The sequence below is a fragment of the Ornithorhynchus anatinus genome, chromosome X3 (genome assembly GCF_004115215.2).
Source record: "Ornithorhynchus anatinus isolate Pmale09 chromosome X3, mOrnAna1.pri.v4, whole genome shotgun sequence".
Taxonomy (NCBI): domain Eukaryota; kingdom Metazoa; phylum Chordata; class Mammalia; order Monotremata; family Ornithorhynchidae; genus Ornithorhynchus; species Ornithorhynchus anatinus.
In genome coordinates, this window is record NC_041751.1 from 24,323,251 (window position 1) to 24,338,310 (window position 15,060).

The following is a 15,060-nucleotide window of genomic DNA, read 5'->3' on the forward strand; positions in this document are numbered from 1 at the left end:
TCACACAGCAGACAAGTAGCGGAGCAGAGATTAAAACCCATGATCTTCTGACTCCCAGGCCCGTGCTCTATTCACTGGGCCATGCCGGCGGGACGTCCAAATACGAGGCTCCCCAAAATAGCAGTGACCCCTCCTTTAGAATTCTAGAACTGCCCTTGGTTTCCTGGCCGGGGACTCCCCTCTCCTGGTTGGATCTTCCTTAGGAGCTGCTCCTTTATCCTCTGGGCTGTTTGCCGTTGTGCCTTTAGATCCAAATCAGAAACTCAGTTGTATGGTTCAGCTCAGGGACCGTATCCACCCTGATTGGCTTATATTCACCCCAGTGCTTATTACTTGCACTTGCCTTGCATTTAACAAATACTGTTATTATTATTGTTATCAATGATCAATGTATTCATTATTATATTTAATTACAATCGAATTATACGAAGATTCATAATAATAAAGATTACTTTGATCATGCAAATTAGTCTATCTTGTGAATTAGAGAAATCAGTCTACTACGTAAGAGCCAAAACATCATTCGAAAAAGTGAGAACACCAAACGTTCAAGAAAAAAAGTAGCATCTAGACTGTGAACTCCTTGGAGGAAGGGATTATTTCTACCAATTGTGCCCCTAGGTGACAAAGAAGAGAGAGGGAGGAGGAGAAATGAGGGCTTAGTCAGAGAAGGCCTCTTGGAGGAGATAAATAAATCAATTAATCAATTAATTGATGGAGGAAGACCCCATGAAAGAAGGAGTAATAATCATAATAATAATAATGTTGGTACTTGTTAAGCGCTTACTACGTGCAGAGCACCGTTCTCTGCAGAGCAGTGCAGAGCACCGTGCAGAGCACATGAGAAGCAGCGTGGCGCAGTGGAAAGAGCATGGGCTTTGGAGTCAGGGCTCATGAGTTCGAATCCCAGCTCTGCCACTTGTCAGCTGTGTGACTGTGGGCAAGTCACTTAACTTCTCTGTGCCTCAGTTCCCTCATCTGTAAAATGGGGATTAAGACTGTGAGCCCCACGTGGGACAACCTGATTCCCCTATGTTTACCCCAGCGCTTAGAACAGTGCTCTGCACATAGTAAGCGCTCAACAAATACCAACATTATTATTATTATTAAGCGCCGGGGTAGATACGGGGTAATCGGGTTGTCCCACGTGAGGCTCACAGTTAATCCCCATTTTACAGATGAGGGAACTGAGGCACGGAGAAGTTAAGTGACTTGCCCAGAGTCACACAGCTGACAAGTGGCAGAGCTGGGATTCGAACCCATGACCTCTGCCTCCCAAGCCCGGGATCTTTCCCCTGAGCCACGCTAGGAGGAAAACCAGGAGAGGAGGAAAACCAGGAAAACCACGTGAGACTCACATGGGGTTCACATCTAAGTAGGAGAGAGAATAGGTGTTGAATCCCCATTTTCCAGGTGAGGAAACTGAGGCACAGAGCAGTTCACTGACTGGCTCGAGGTCACAGAGCAGGAAGGTGGCAGAGCCCCAGGACTTTGGATAAGGTCCACTCTTCAACCACTAGGCCATGCTTCTTCTCTAGGCAAGGCCCTTAGGTGAGAAGGTTTTTGAGTTTGGTGAGATACGCAATGCTTGGGCACCGTTCCCATCTCCTCCCCATTTCAGGGTGAGAAGTGTGGAGTCTTAAATAGGGTCACTCCAACCCCAGGGTGTCAGTAAAAGCCAATGAACGGATAACCTGGGTCACGTACTGGCTAGTTTTTATTGGGTAATAATAACAATGAATAATAATCGTGGTATTTGTTCAGTATTTACTATGTTGGTTCAATAGTATTTATTGAGCGCTTACTATGTGCAGAGCACTGTACTAAGTGCCAGACACTGTACTAAGCGCTGGGGTGGATACAAGCCGATCGGGTTGCAGCGTGGCTTAGTGGAGAGAGCAGGGGCCTGGGAGTCGGAAGGTCATGGGTTCTAATCCCAGCTCCGCCGGGGCAGGGTATTCGAACGGCAGGGGGGCCGGGCCAGCCGGACGGCCACCAGCAGAGTGGTCGTGCCCCGCACGGAGGCCGACACGACTCCGGGTGGGGTGCGGAGAGTATGGGTTCCTGCCCCCTTTCTGGTACGCGTTCATCTTTACCTTCGCCTCTGATATGCACGCGAGTACACAGTAAGATCAAATAGAAGAAGCATCTTTTGCTCCTGGCCCTTAGCCGGGGATGACCTTTTCTAATAAAGCTTGTAGCTTGTCAGGGACACCTGGTAAGAATGTTCTTTTCGGACTCTGGCCTTTAAAATATTTGTCTATTTGACCTTTCTCATTTGAGGGGTTTTTTTTAATTATTTCAGTTATTTTACAAAATATTTCCCAGATCTGACTGGGCTGGAATCTCGGCGAGATGGCGGAAACGTATCGGCGAGTCAGAGCAAAAGTAGAATATTTATTTGTATCGATGTCTGTCTCCCCTTACTCCACGCCGACCTACTCGCTGTACCTCCATCTCATTTTGGCCACCGACCGCCGACTTTAGCGGCTTTTGGCCGCCGACCGCTGACTCATCCACGCCGAGACCACCCCCCTCTCCCGGGAAACTGAGCCTTGTCATCGCCCGGAGCCTTGGAGCCATTACCGCATGGGCCCGGGATCTCTGCTCCCCTGGGGCTGAATCGACCACCACATGGACTCGGGAGCTCTCCTCCCAGGCGGTGGTTCCTTGGGCTGCCTGCCCCCCGTTTCCAGCCTAGCTCTTTAGCAGCCTTTTGGCCACCGACCGCCGACTTTAGCGGCTTTTGGCCGCCGACCGCTGACTCATCCACGCTGAGACCACCCCCCTCTCCCGGGAAACTGAGCCTTGTCATCGCCCGGAGCCTTGGAGCCATTACCACGTGGGCCCGGGATCTCTGCTCCCCTGGGGGTAAGTCTCAGACCGCCGGGCCCCCTCTTCCCAGCCGAATCGACCACCACATGGACTCTGGAGCTCTCCTCCCAGGCGGTGGTTCCTTGGGCTGCCTGCCCCCCGTTTCCAGCCTAGCTCTTTAGCAGCCTTTTGGCCACCGACCGCCGACTTTAGCGGCTTTTTGGCCGCCGACCGCCGACTCATCCACGCCGAGACCACCCCCCCCTCCCGGGAAGCTGAGCCTTGTCATCGCCCGGACCCTTGGAGCCATTACCGCATGGCCCGGGATCTCTGCTCCCCTGGGGCTGAATCGACCACCACATGGACTCTGGAGCTCTCCTCCCAGGCGGTGGTTCCTTGGGCTGCCTGCCCCCCGTTTCCAGCCTAGCTCTTTAGCAGCCTTTTGGCCACCGACCACCGACTTTAGCGGCCTTTTGGCCGCCGACCGCCGACTCATCCACGCCGAGACCACCCCCCCTCTCCCGGGAAGCTGAGCCTTGTCATCGCCCGGACCCTTGGCGCCATTACCTCGTGGGCTCGGGATCTCTGCTCCCCTGAGGCGCAGCCTCGGCCCACCCGGCCCCTGCCCCGATTCCCGACCAGCCCCCCTTCGCCTACCGCTCGCTGACTCATCTGCGCTTCCTCCGCCTCCACCGGGGAGCTGAGCCTCGGACCGTCCGGACCCGCGCCCGCCTCAGCCTTTCACAACCTGGACCTCCGCACCCCCGCTCGGGAACTCCGACACTACGGATCTTCGCCCCCACAGACCCCCAGACACCAGCTTCCAGTCCACCCGCCCCCCGCCACTCGGGCCCGGGAACATTGCGCTCCCCTTCTCGATCCTGGGGACATTGTGCTCCCCTTCTCGGCCCCAAGGACATTGTGTCCTCGGGGGACATTGTGTCCCCCTGCTCGGGCCCGGGGACATTGTGCTCCCCAACCGCTCCCCCACTCCGCCCGAGGCGGCCATTTTAGGAAGCCCCCACTCTGCCTGAGGCGGCCATTTTGGGAAGGCCTCACTCCCTTTTCCCTCTTGAGGTGATTCATCTCTCCCGCCCCCGCCCCGGGCGACGACGTCCTTGTTCTCACCATGTTACCTTACCTTAGCCGCCGCCTACGGCCGCCACCCACCCCGGACAACCTCAGGGCCCCCCCGCCGCCACAGGGACATTTGGTCATGAGCTCTGGGACTCTCTCGGCCGCTGGCCGCTTGACTTGGAGTCTGATCGGGTAGGGTCGGCTCGTCCCCCGACCCTGGTCATCGCCTGCTTATTAACACTATTGTAGTGTGCCTTACTGTAGCATGTTGCTATATTTGCGATCTCGCTTTTTATTGTTTATTGTCGTCGGACTTTGAATTTGATCAGGTCGCCCCTTAATCGAGTCTACCCCCGACCCTGGTCATCACCCCTTTTATTAACACGACTATATTGTATCATACTGTATCATGTTGCTATATTAGCACCACTGTATTGTATCATATTGTATCATGTTGCTATATTACCGATTTCGTTTATTACTGTTTATTGTTGTCAGTGCTGCCACCCACCTCTCTGGCCTCGCCATGTCCCTCCTCCCCCCCCCCTCCCGCCCCTTCCTATCCTCCCCTTCCCCTTCCCCTTCCCCTCTCTCGCTCAGCTCTTTCCCGCTCTCTCCTCTGTCTCCTCCCCCCCTCCTCTCTCCCGCCCTAGAACCCCACTTTACCAGCGCTACCCCTCTTCCCCCTCCCCCTACTCTTCCCCCCACCAAACCCCCTCTTCACCCCCTCCCCCCTTCTCTCTTCCCCACCCATGCCCCATCCCAGTCCTCTTGTCCCACCGCCACCCCTCATCCCCCTCTCCTCGTCCAGGGCCCCGCCACCTCCTTCCCATCCAAACCCTCCCCTCCCCCCGCCCTTCCCCCCCTCCTCCCCTTGCACCCACAGCTACTTTCAAGTGTGGCCTCTGGAACCCCCGCTCTATTACAGGCAAGCTACCTTTCATCCATGACCTTTTCCTCTCCCGCTCTCTCCTCCTCCTCGCCCTTTCGGAAACGTGGCTCTCTCCCGAAGACACGGTCTCCGCCGCCGCTCTCTCCGGCGGAGGCCTCTCCTTCTCCCACTCCCCCAGACTCACCGGTAAGGGAGGAGGCGTCGGCTTCCTCCTCTCGCCCCGATGCCGCTTCCGCACTATCCCTCCTCCCCCCTCCCTCTCCTTCCCCTCCTTCGAAGCCCATATCATTCGCCTCTACCACCCACTCCAGTTACTTGTCGCCGTCATCTACCGCCCTCCCGGTCCCACCTCCGACTTCTTCAACCACCTTGACCCCTTTCTCACCTTCCTCCTCTCCTTCTCTCTGCCCACTCTGATCCTTGGAGACTTCAACATCCATACGGATGTACCCGACGACTCCTCTACCGCCCGCCTGCTATCCCTCCTCGACTCTGCCGACCTCCTCCTCCACCATACCGCGCCCACTCACCGACTCGGTCACACCCTCGATCTCGTCATCTCCTACCGCTGCACTATCTCCTCACTCACCAACTCTGAAATCCCTCTCTCGGACCATAACCTTCTCACCTGCCTCATCTCTCACACTCCCTCCCCCTGCAAATCTTCGCTACGGCCCCACAGAGACCTCCGCTCTCTCGATCCCATCCGTCTTTCCAATAGCATCTCTCCTCACCTTGCCGCCCTGTCCTCTCTTCCCACTCTCGACGATCAGGTCTCCGCTCTCAACTCCACCCTCTCTACTCACCTCGACTCTCTCGCCCCCCTTTCCCTCCGCCGCTCTCGCTCCACTAACCCACAGCCCTGGATCACCTCCTCCGTCCGCCTCCTACGCTCCTATGCTCGAGCTGCTGAGCGCTGCTGGCGAAAGTCCAAGCACCAAGCCGACCTCACACACTTCAAATTTATCCTTTCCTGCCTTAACTCTGCCCTCTCCTCCGCCAGGCAAAGCTTCTTCTCCTCCCTCATCGACACCCATGCCCGTCACCCCCGCCGATTGTTCCGGACCTTTAACTCTCTCCTTAGGCCCCCTGTTCCTCCCCTCCCCCATCTCTCACCCCTAATGATCTGGCCACCTATTTCCTCACGAAAATCAACACGATCAGGTCTGAGCTCCCCAAAGTCACCCCTCCGCCTCTCCCCTCCCCCCCAACAACCCCCTCCCCTACTTTCCCATCCTTCCCTGCAGTATCCTCAGAGGAGATCTCCTCCCTCCTCGCAAGTGCCACCCCCTCCACCTGCGCCTCGGACCCCATTCCCTCTCACCTTCTTAAAACCATCGCCCCTGCCCTCCTCCCTTCCTTAACTTCTATTTTTAACCACTCAATCTCCAAGGGCTCCTTCCCCTCTGCCTTCAAACATGCCCACGTCTCCCCCATCCTAAAAAAACCCGCTCTTGACCCCACTTCCCCCTCCAGTTATCGTCCTATCTCCCTACTACCCTTCCTTTCCAAAATCTTAGAACGAGTCGTCTACAATCGATGCCTAGAATTCCTTAACTCCCATTCTCTCCTAGACCCCCTCCAATCTGGCTTCCGTCCCCTCCACTCTACCGAGACTGCTCTCTCTAAGGTCACCCATGACCTCCTTCTTGCCAAATCCAATGGCTCCTACTCCATTCTGATCCTCCTTGACCTCTCTGCTGCCTTTGACACTGTCGACCATCCCCTCCTCCTCCATACCTTATCTCACCTTGGCTTCACGGACTCTGTCCTCTCCTGGTTCTCCTCTTACCTCTCTGGCCGATCATTCTCGGTCTCCTACGCTGGAGCCTCCTCCCCCTCCCATCCTTTAACTGTTGGAGTTCCTCAAGGGTCAGTTCTTGGCCCTCTTCTGTTCTCCATTTACACTCACTCCCTCGGTGAACTCATCCGCTCTCACGGCTTTGACTACCATCTCTATGCTGATGACACTCAGATCTACATCTCCGCCCCTGTCCTCTCCCCCTCCCTTCAGGCTCGCATCTCCTCCCGCCTCCGGGACGTCTCCACCTGGATGTCGGCCCGCCACCTAAAACTCAACATGAGCAAGACTGAGCTCCTCATCTTCCCTCCCAAGCCCGGTCCGCTCCCAGACTTCTCCGTCACCGTGGATGGCACGACCATCCTTCCCGTCCCGCAGGCCCGCAATCTCGGTGTCATCCTTGACTCGTCCCTCTCGTTCACCCCACACATCCTATCCCTTACCAAGACCTGCCGGTTTCACCTCTACAATATCGCCAAGATCCGCCCTTTCCTCTCCACCCAAACGGCTACCTTACTATTACGGGCTCTCGTTATATCCCGGCTAGACTACTGTGTCAGCCTTCTCTCTGACCTCCCTTCCTCCTCTCTCGCCCCGCTCCGGTCTATTCTTCACTCCGCTGCCCGGCTCATCTTCCTGCAGAAACGATCTGGGCATGTCACTCCCCTTCTTAAACAACTCCAGTGGTTGCCTATCGACCTCCGCTCCAAACAAAAACTCCTCACTCTAGGCTTCAAGGCTCTCCATCACCTTGCCCCTTCCTACCTCTCCTCCCTTCTCTCTTTCTACCGCCCACCCCGCACGCTCCGCTCCTCTGCCGCCCACCTCCTCGCCGTCCCTCGGTCTCGCCTATCCCGCCGTCGACCCCTGGGTCACGTCCTCCCGCGGTCCTGGAACGCCCTCCCTCCTCACCTCCGCCAAACTGATTCTCTTTCCCTCTTCAAAACCTTACTTAAAAAATCACCTCCTCCAAGAGGCCTTCCCAGACTGAGCTCCTCTTCCCCCTCTACTCCCTCTGCCATCCCCCCTTTACCTCTCCGCAGCTAAAGCCTCATTTCCCCTTTTCCCTCTGCTCCTCCACCTCTCCCTTCCCATCCCCACAGCACTGTACTCGTCCGCTCAACTGTATATATTTTCGTTACCCTATTTATTTTGTTAATGAATTGTACATCGCCTTGATTCTATTTAGTTGCCATTGTTTTTACGAGATGTTCTTCCCCTTGACGCTGTTTAGTGCCATTGTTCTTGTCTGTCCGTCTCCCCCGATTAGACTGTAAGCCCGTCAAACGGCAGGGACTGTCTCTATCTGTTGCCGACTTGTTCATCCCAAGCGCTTAGTACAGTGCTCTGCACATAGTAAGCGCTCAATAAATACTATTGAATGAATCTGTCTCACCGCTGACCTCTCACCCATATCCCGTCTCCGGCCTGGAATCCCTTCCCTCTTCAGATCCGACAGACGATCGCTCTCCCCACCTTCGAAGTCTCATTTAAGGCACAAGTCCCCCGAGAGGCCTTCCCCAACTGAGCCGTCACTTCCTCTTCTCCCGCTCCCTTCTGCGTCACCCCCGTGCTTGGATTTGCTCCCTCTTTTCACCCCTCCTCAGCCCCACGGCACTTACGTACACATACCCGTAATTTATTTATTTTTATTAACGTCTCTCTCCCCAAATAGAAACTCACCGTGGTCAGGGAACGTGTCTACCGACTCTTTTGTACTGTGCTCTCCCAAGTGGTTAGTACAGTGCTCTGCACACGGTAAGTGTGTGCGAAGCTGCGTTGGAATCCCGGCTCTGCCCCTTGTCGGCTGTGTGACTGTGGGCAAGTCACTTCACTTCTCTGTGCCTCATCTGTAAACTGGGGATTAGTAATAATAATAATAATAATGTTGGTATTTGTTAAGCGCTTACTATGAGCAGAGCACTGTTCTAAGCGCTGGGGGAGATACAGGGTAATCAGGTCGTCCCACGTGAGGCTCACAGTCTTAATCCCCATTTTACAGATGAGGTCACCGAGGCACAGAGAAGTTAAGAAGTTAAGTGACTTGCCCACAGTCACACAGCTGGCAAGTGGCAGAGTCGGGATTCAGCCCGTGAGCCTCACGTGGGACAACCTGATTACCCTGTATCTCCCCCAGCGCTTAGAACGGTGCTCTGCACATAGTAAGCGCTTAACAGATACCGACATTATTACTCAATAGATATGATCGATTGCTCCATTGACTGTGAGCCGGTTGAGTGCCAAGCCACATTCATCCCAGTGGTCAAGAAAGGACATTGCTAGAGGTAGGGTGAGCCGCACGTGGGACAGGGTCTGTGTCCAACCTGATAAGATCGTATCTACCCAGCGCTTAGTACAGGGCCTGGCGCGTAGTAAGCACTTTAGAAGTACCATTAAAAAAAAAAAAACCCTACCATTTTGGCATCCTCCACTTTCAACCGGTAGCAAGGGACAGGACGGGCTTTCTTCCCTGCCCACAGATCTTTGGGAATTCAGTACATGGCTTTGCCCCTCCAGTTTCAACCTTGAGGGGAAAGGAGGGGTTACCCCAGTTGTACTCCCTGAAGTCGACGCCCGTTAGGTCTAAGTGGCAGCCTCCGTTTCATACATTCATTCAATAGTATTTGTTGAGCGCTTACTGTGTGCAGAGCGCCGTACTAAGCGCTTGGAATGTACAAATCGGTGACAGAGACAGTCCCTGCCCTTTGACGGGCTCGCGGTCTAATCGGGGGAGACGGACAGACAAGAGCAATAGCCATAAATAGAATCAAGGGGATGAACATCTCATTAAAACAATAGCAAATAAATAGAATACATGAGCTGACATCAAAGCTCATTCTCCATAAGAAAGGAAAAAGAACCAAGCAAAGACAACTGAGGTGTTCTAGGATATTATCTTAATGATTTTCTTCCCCTACCATTCAGTATTAAGATATTGTCTTTTAGTATGAACTTCCTTTCTTAGAGGGGTGTGGACCTCAAACAGGTCACGCAGGAGGGCGGGAGATGGGAGAACAGCCCGGGCTTGGGAGTCAGAGGTCATGGGTTTGAATCCCGGCTCTGCCACTTGTCAGCTGTGTGACTGTGGGCGAGTCACTTCACTTCTCTGTGCCTCAGTTCCCTCATCTGTAAAATGGGGATGAAGACCGTGAGCCTCACGTGGGACAATCTGATTACCCTGGATCCACCCCGGTGCTTAGAACAGTGCTCTGCACATAGTAAGCGCTTAACAAACACCAACGTTATTATTAGTCAGGGAAGGCTTCCTGGAGGAGATCTGCCTGTCTGCTGTGTGCCCTTGGGCAAGCCACTTAACTTCTCTGAGCCTCAGTTACCTCATCTCTAAAACAGGGATGTCGACCGTGAGCCCCACGTGGGACAACCTGATTCCCTCGTATCTACCCCGGCGCTTAGAACAGTGCTTGGCACATAGTAAGCGCTTAAATACCATAATCGTTCAGTAATTATTTATTTATCTGGTTTTGAGGAGGGTTTCGAATCAGTCGCTCAATCAACCAATCAATCAATGGTATTTATTGGGAACTTACTATGGGCAGAGCACCGTGCTAAGCGCTTGGGAGAGTACAATACAGCAGAATTAGTGGACACCGTCCCTTCCCACAACGAGTTTACAGTCCGGAGGAAGGTGGGGAGAAAGGTGGCCTGCCGGATTGTAAAGGGGAAGGATCTCCAACGCCCAAGGGAGGGTGAGGCCAAGGGGTTGACGGCGAGGGAGATAATAATAATAACAATAATAATTATGGTATTTGTTTAATTCTTACTATGTGCCCAAGCACTGTTCTAAGCGCTGGGATAGATACAAGGTGATCAGGTTGTCCCACGTGGGGCTCACGGTCTTAATCCCCATTTTACAGATGAGGTAACTGAGGCACAGAGAAGTTAAGCGGCCTGCCCGAGGTCACACGGCAGACAAGCGGCCGAGCCGGGATTAGAACCCACATCCTCTGACTCCCAGACCCGTGCTCTTTCCAGTGCAAAATATAGGGATCGCTGCAGGCTGCGAGTAACCGGAGTGGCGGAAAAAAACAGTAAGTAGGTCACCGATCAAGAGGGGGCAAATTTTTCAATTCGCCACTCTTGTAGGGGATTGCAAAAACGAATAAAAACTTACCAAATCAAAAGAAACTAACAATTTGGGAACGTCGGGAGGCTAGGCAACAAGGAAAATAGCAGTTGTCCAGAAATAAGAACAGTACTTGCCGTTTCTGAGCTAGCCACATACGGAGTTGACATCGCAGCCTGAGAGAAATGAGATTTCCTGATGAAAGACGATTGGCAGAAAGGAGCGCTGGATCGACTTTTTCAATACCAGTAGGGTAGATTCACTTGTAGTCTTTTTAGTTACTGTATTCTGGCAGTCTCAAGGTTTCGTTCGCCCTCTCGCCTTTCCCAGCCTCCCACAGAGGAATGTGCGAAGGAGCTGGAAGTGAGGACAAGGGGCAGCAGCAGTAGCTGGACCCGGTGAGAAAGGAGATCGCTCCTCCCATTACTACCACCGGTGGGTCCCCGGGAATTCAGTTTCCCAGGTTTTGGGGCCCAGGTCTCGCCACGCTCTCGACTCTCGCCGGTATTTGTCCGTTTCTTGCTGGACTCCCCCAATTCTCATCCTCTGGAATGATGACTGTATTCCTCTAGATCCTTGGAAATACACCCAAGGGTAACCGGCTTGGCCGCTCATCTGCTGGGTGACCTTGGGCGAGTCACTTCACTTCTCTGGGCCTCAGTTGCCTCATCTGTGAAATGGGGATGTAAGACCGTGATTCCCATGTGGGAAGTGGACCGTGTCCAACCTGATTACCTTGTCTCTACCCCAGGGTTGAGAACAGTGCCTGACGCATAGTAAAGCATTTAACGATTACAAAAAACAGTGAAACATGAACTGTGTCCAACCTGATTAGCTCGTCTCTACCCCAGCAATTAGTACAGTGTATGGCACATAGTCAGTGCTTAACAAATATCATTAAAAATATATTGCTGCCTCTCTGGTTGAAGTCCTCAGGATTTGATCATCCTCCTCTGTTTGTGTGTGGGGTCGGGGGAGAGGAGAACTTCAACCGTGAGCTGAAGCTACTTCTTAAGATAAAAATTGAGCACTGGCCAGCGTTCTGCACACGGTAAGCACTTAGTAAACGCTAATAAATGGGGCAGGCAAATACAGGAACCACATACTGTGAAGAATGACCTCTAAACCTGACAACATCTTTCTTCTCTCAGGTGCCAAGAAACAATTTCGCTAAATACAGAGGGAACTTGGCAAAAAAAATTAACGGACTTAGGTTGCCAATTTAATATGAACTGACAGCTCTATCAGCCTGCTTCATAGAGAACCTACAGCGGCATGCTATACTGGAAAAAGGAGTTTCTTTTGCAAAAGACAGAGTGCAACTTTTAGCCGGAAAAAAACCCCAGGGATATTTGGGGGGCTAATTTAGGCAAAGAAACAGAGAAATTGATGGAAAAACAACCCAATCATTTTATTTTATTCTCTCAACCTAGACAAAAATTGTCTGTTTTTGCCTATGTAATTTTCTTATTTTATATCCCATGCTCTTACTTAAATGCAATTTCTGTCCAGTTCATTGGCCTCTTGCTGATCTGACCTTACTAAAATCCCCCACGCCCGGTACTTAGCAATGCAATAGCAACAGAGAGAGAGAGAATCTACATTTTCCACCTTGAATGGGAATAATCACTGAGTCACGGCGTTCATTTAGTCCATATGCCTCTACGTCGGACTGTCTCATAACCATTCAGCGCCGATCGTAGGTCGAGGATTTCCTGTATCTCCATGGAAGGAGATTCTGAAAATCAGTCAATCACTCGATCAGTGGTATTTATCGCATGCTTACTGTGTGCAGCGCAGTGTACTAATTACTTGGAAGAATACAGTACAGCAGAGTTGGAAGGCACTTTCCTTGCTGACAAGGTGCTCGCGGTCTAGACGTTAATATAAATCGTGGATTTATTTGAACATAAGTACCATGGGGTCGAGGATGGGGTGAACGAAGGGTACAGATCTAAACGCAAGGATGATGCCGAAGCGGGAGAGGTCAAGGAAAATGAGGGCTTAGTCGGCGTTCTTATTATTATAATCATCATCATCATCGTATCTTTTCTAAGCACCGGGGTAGAAGCACATAAATCTCTTGGAGAAGAGTGATTTTATTAAGGATTTGAAGGTGGGGAGAATGATCGTCTGTCAGATATGAAGGCAGGGAGTTCCAGGCCAAAGGCAGGAGGAGCTGGGTGAGAGGTCGGCAGCGAGACAGACGAGATCAAGGTGCGGCGAGCAGGCGTTAGGGGAGCAAAGCGTACGGGCTGGGTTGTAGTGGGAATCAACTTTGGCAACCAGCCCGCCTGCTAAATTATACTAACTCTTCTCACCCTTGCTATTTTTCTATTAATGGTGCATATAGCGGTGGGGGAAGGAGGTGGTTAATGCTGGGGGAGGTATCATATTTTCAGGGGGGTTTCTAATGGCATCTGTTAAGTGCTTACTGTGTGTCAAACGCCATTCTACACGTTGGGATAGATACAAAGCAATCAGGTCAGACACAGTCCCTGTCCTATGTGGGGCTCGCAGTCTAAGTAGCAGGAAGAAGAGGCATTGGATCCCCATTTTCCCATTGAGGAAACTCAGGCACAGAGAAGTTAAGTGACTTGTCCAAGCTCACACAGCAGGTATGACACGGGGCTGGGCTTAGAACCCAGGTCCTCTGACCCCAGGCCCATGACTCTCTGAATATAAATTAATATTTTATTTATATTCATGTCTCTCTCTCCCCCTCTAGACCGTTAGCTCGTTGTGGGCAGGGAATGTGTCCGTTTATTGTTATACTGTCCTTTCCCAAACGCTTAGTACAGTACCCTGCACACAGTAAATAATAATAATAATAATGATGATGTTGGTATTTGTTAAGCGCTTACGACGTGCAGAGCACTGTTCTGAGTGCTGGGGTAGATACAGGGGAATGAGGTTGTCCCACGTGAGGCTCACAGTCTTCATCCCCATTTTACAGTTGAGGGAACTGAGGCACAGAGAAGTGAAGTGACTTGCCCACAGTCACACAGCTGACAAGGGGCAGAGTCGGGATGCTCAATAAATACGATTGACTGAATGAATGAATGATTGAACTCTTTCCACTGGGCCACATTGCTTCCCAGTTTTCCTAAAAATTCTTACCTGCCCGATTTCAATACCGCCTGGCCTGATTTCTTTCAGGCAGTTAGCTGTGCGTCTACGTTACGTGGAGTGATTGACTCACATCCATTTCAGCACGTTCAGGTCTCCACACATTTGGCAACATTTTGGCAACTCAACACCTTTTTCTGGCAGCAGTTTTATATCCATGCGTAGCTCTGCATCATGCACATGATTCCTATTGGGAGTTACGTTGCAGTGTTTACAATTTGAGTACATTCAGCAGGAAGCATTTTCCCTGCGTTATTGAATTGGGCGTACCCTCTGTGAATTCTTTACTTTATGAAAATGAATTCCTTTGACCCTCTGGCCTACACCACGCTTCAAAACGTGCAGGAGGTCTAGCTAGCCCAAGAAAGTGTCTGATTTGGGTGGGGAGGTGGGAGTTGGAGGTTTTTGCTACAGTATCGAATTGGTTAGACCTTCTGTGAATTCTTTATTCCGTGAAAATGTATTCTTTTTTGTCCCCGGGCCCTGCGTCACACTTCGAAAAGTTCAGGACGTCTAGATGACCCAGTAAAGTGTCTGAATTGTGTGGGAAGATGGGAGCTGGGGTTGGAGCGGGGAAGAAACGAGCCGAGAGGTACAAAAAGGAAAATGAGTCGATTTGAGGTTTAGCGCTATTTCTTTTAATAATAATGATGGCATTTGTTAAGCGCTTACTATGGCAAAGCACCGTTCTAAGCGCTGGGGGAGAAACAAGGTAATCAGGGTGTCCCGTGTAGGGCTCACAGGCTTCATCCCCATTTATCGATGAGGGAACCGAGGCCCAGAGAAGTGAAGCGACTTGCCCACAGTCCCACAGCTGACAAGTGGCAGAGCCGTGATTCGAACCCTTGCCCTCTGACTCCCAAGACCGGGCTCTTTCCACCGAGCCACGCTGCTTCTCTTGCGAGCCCCACATGGGACAGGGACTGGGTCCAACCGGATTAACTCGCATCTACCCCAGTGCTTAGAACAGTGCTTTGCACATAGTAAGCACTTAAGTACCGTCATTATTATTAATTGTTATCATTATACAAACGAAGCACAAAACGCATTGCTTGCCCATAAGGAATTTACACGCTAACTGGGGAAACAGACGTAGAAATAGCTAATATTCATACATTGACATACCCCACAATACAGCTGCAATATGTTCCTCAAAAATGTGGATGTACCATGAAAGCTGTATGTGGAGTATGTTTAATAATAATCATTGCGCTACTCAAGCGCTTACTATGTGCCAAACGTTGTACTAAACGCTGCGGCAGG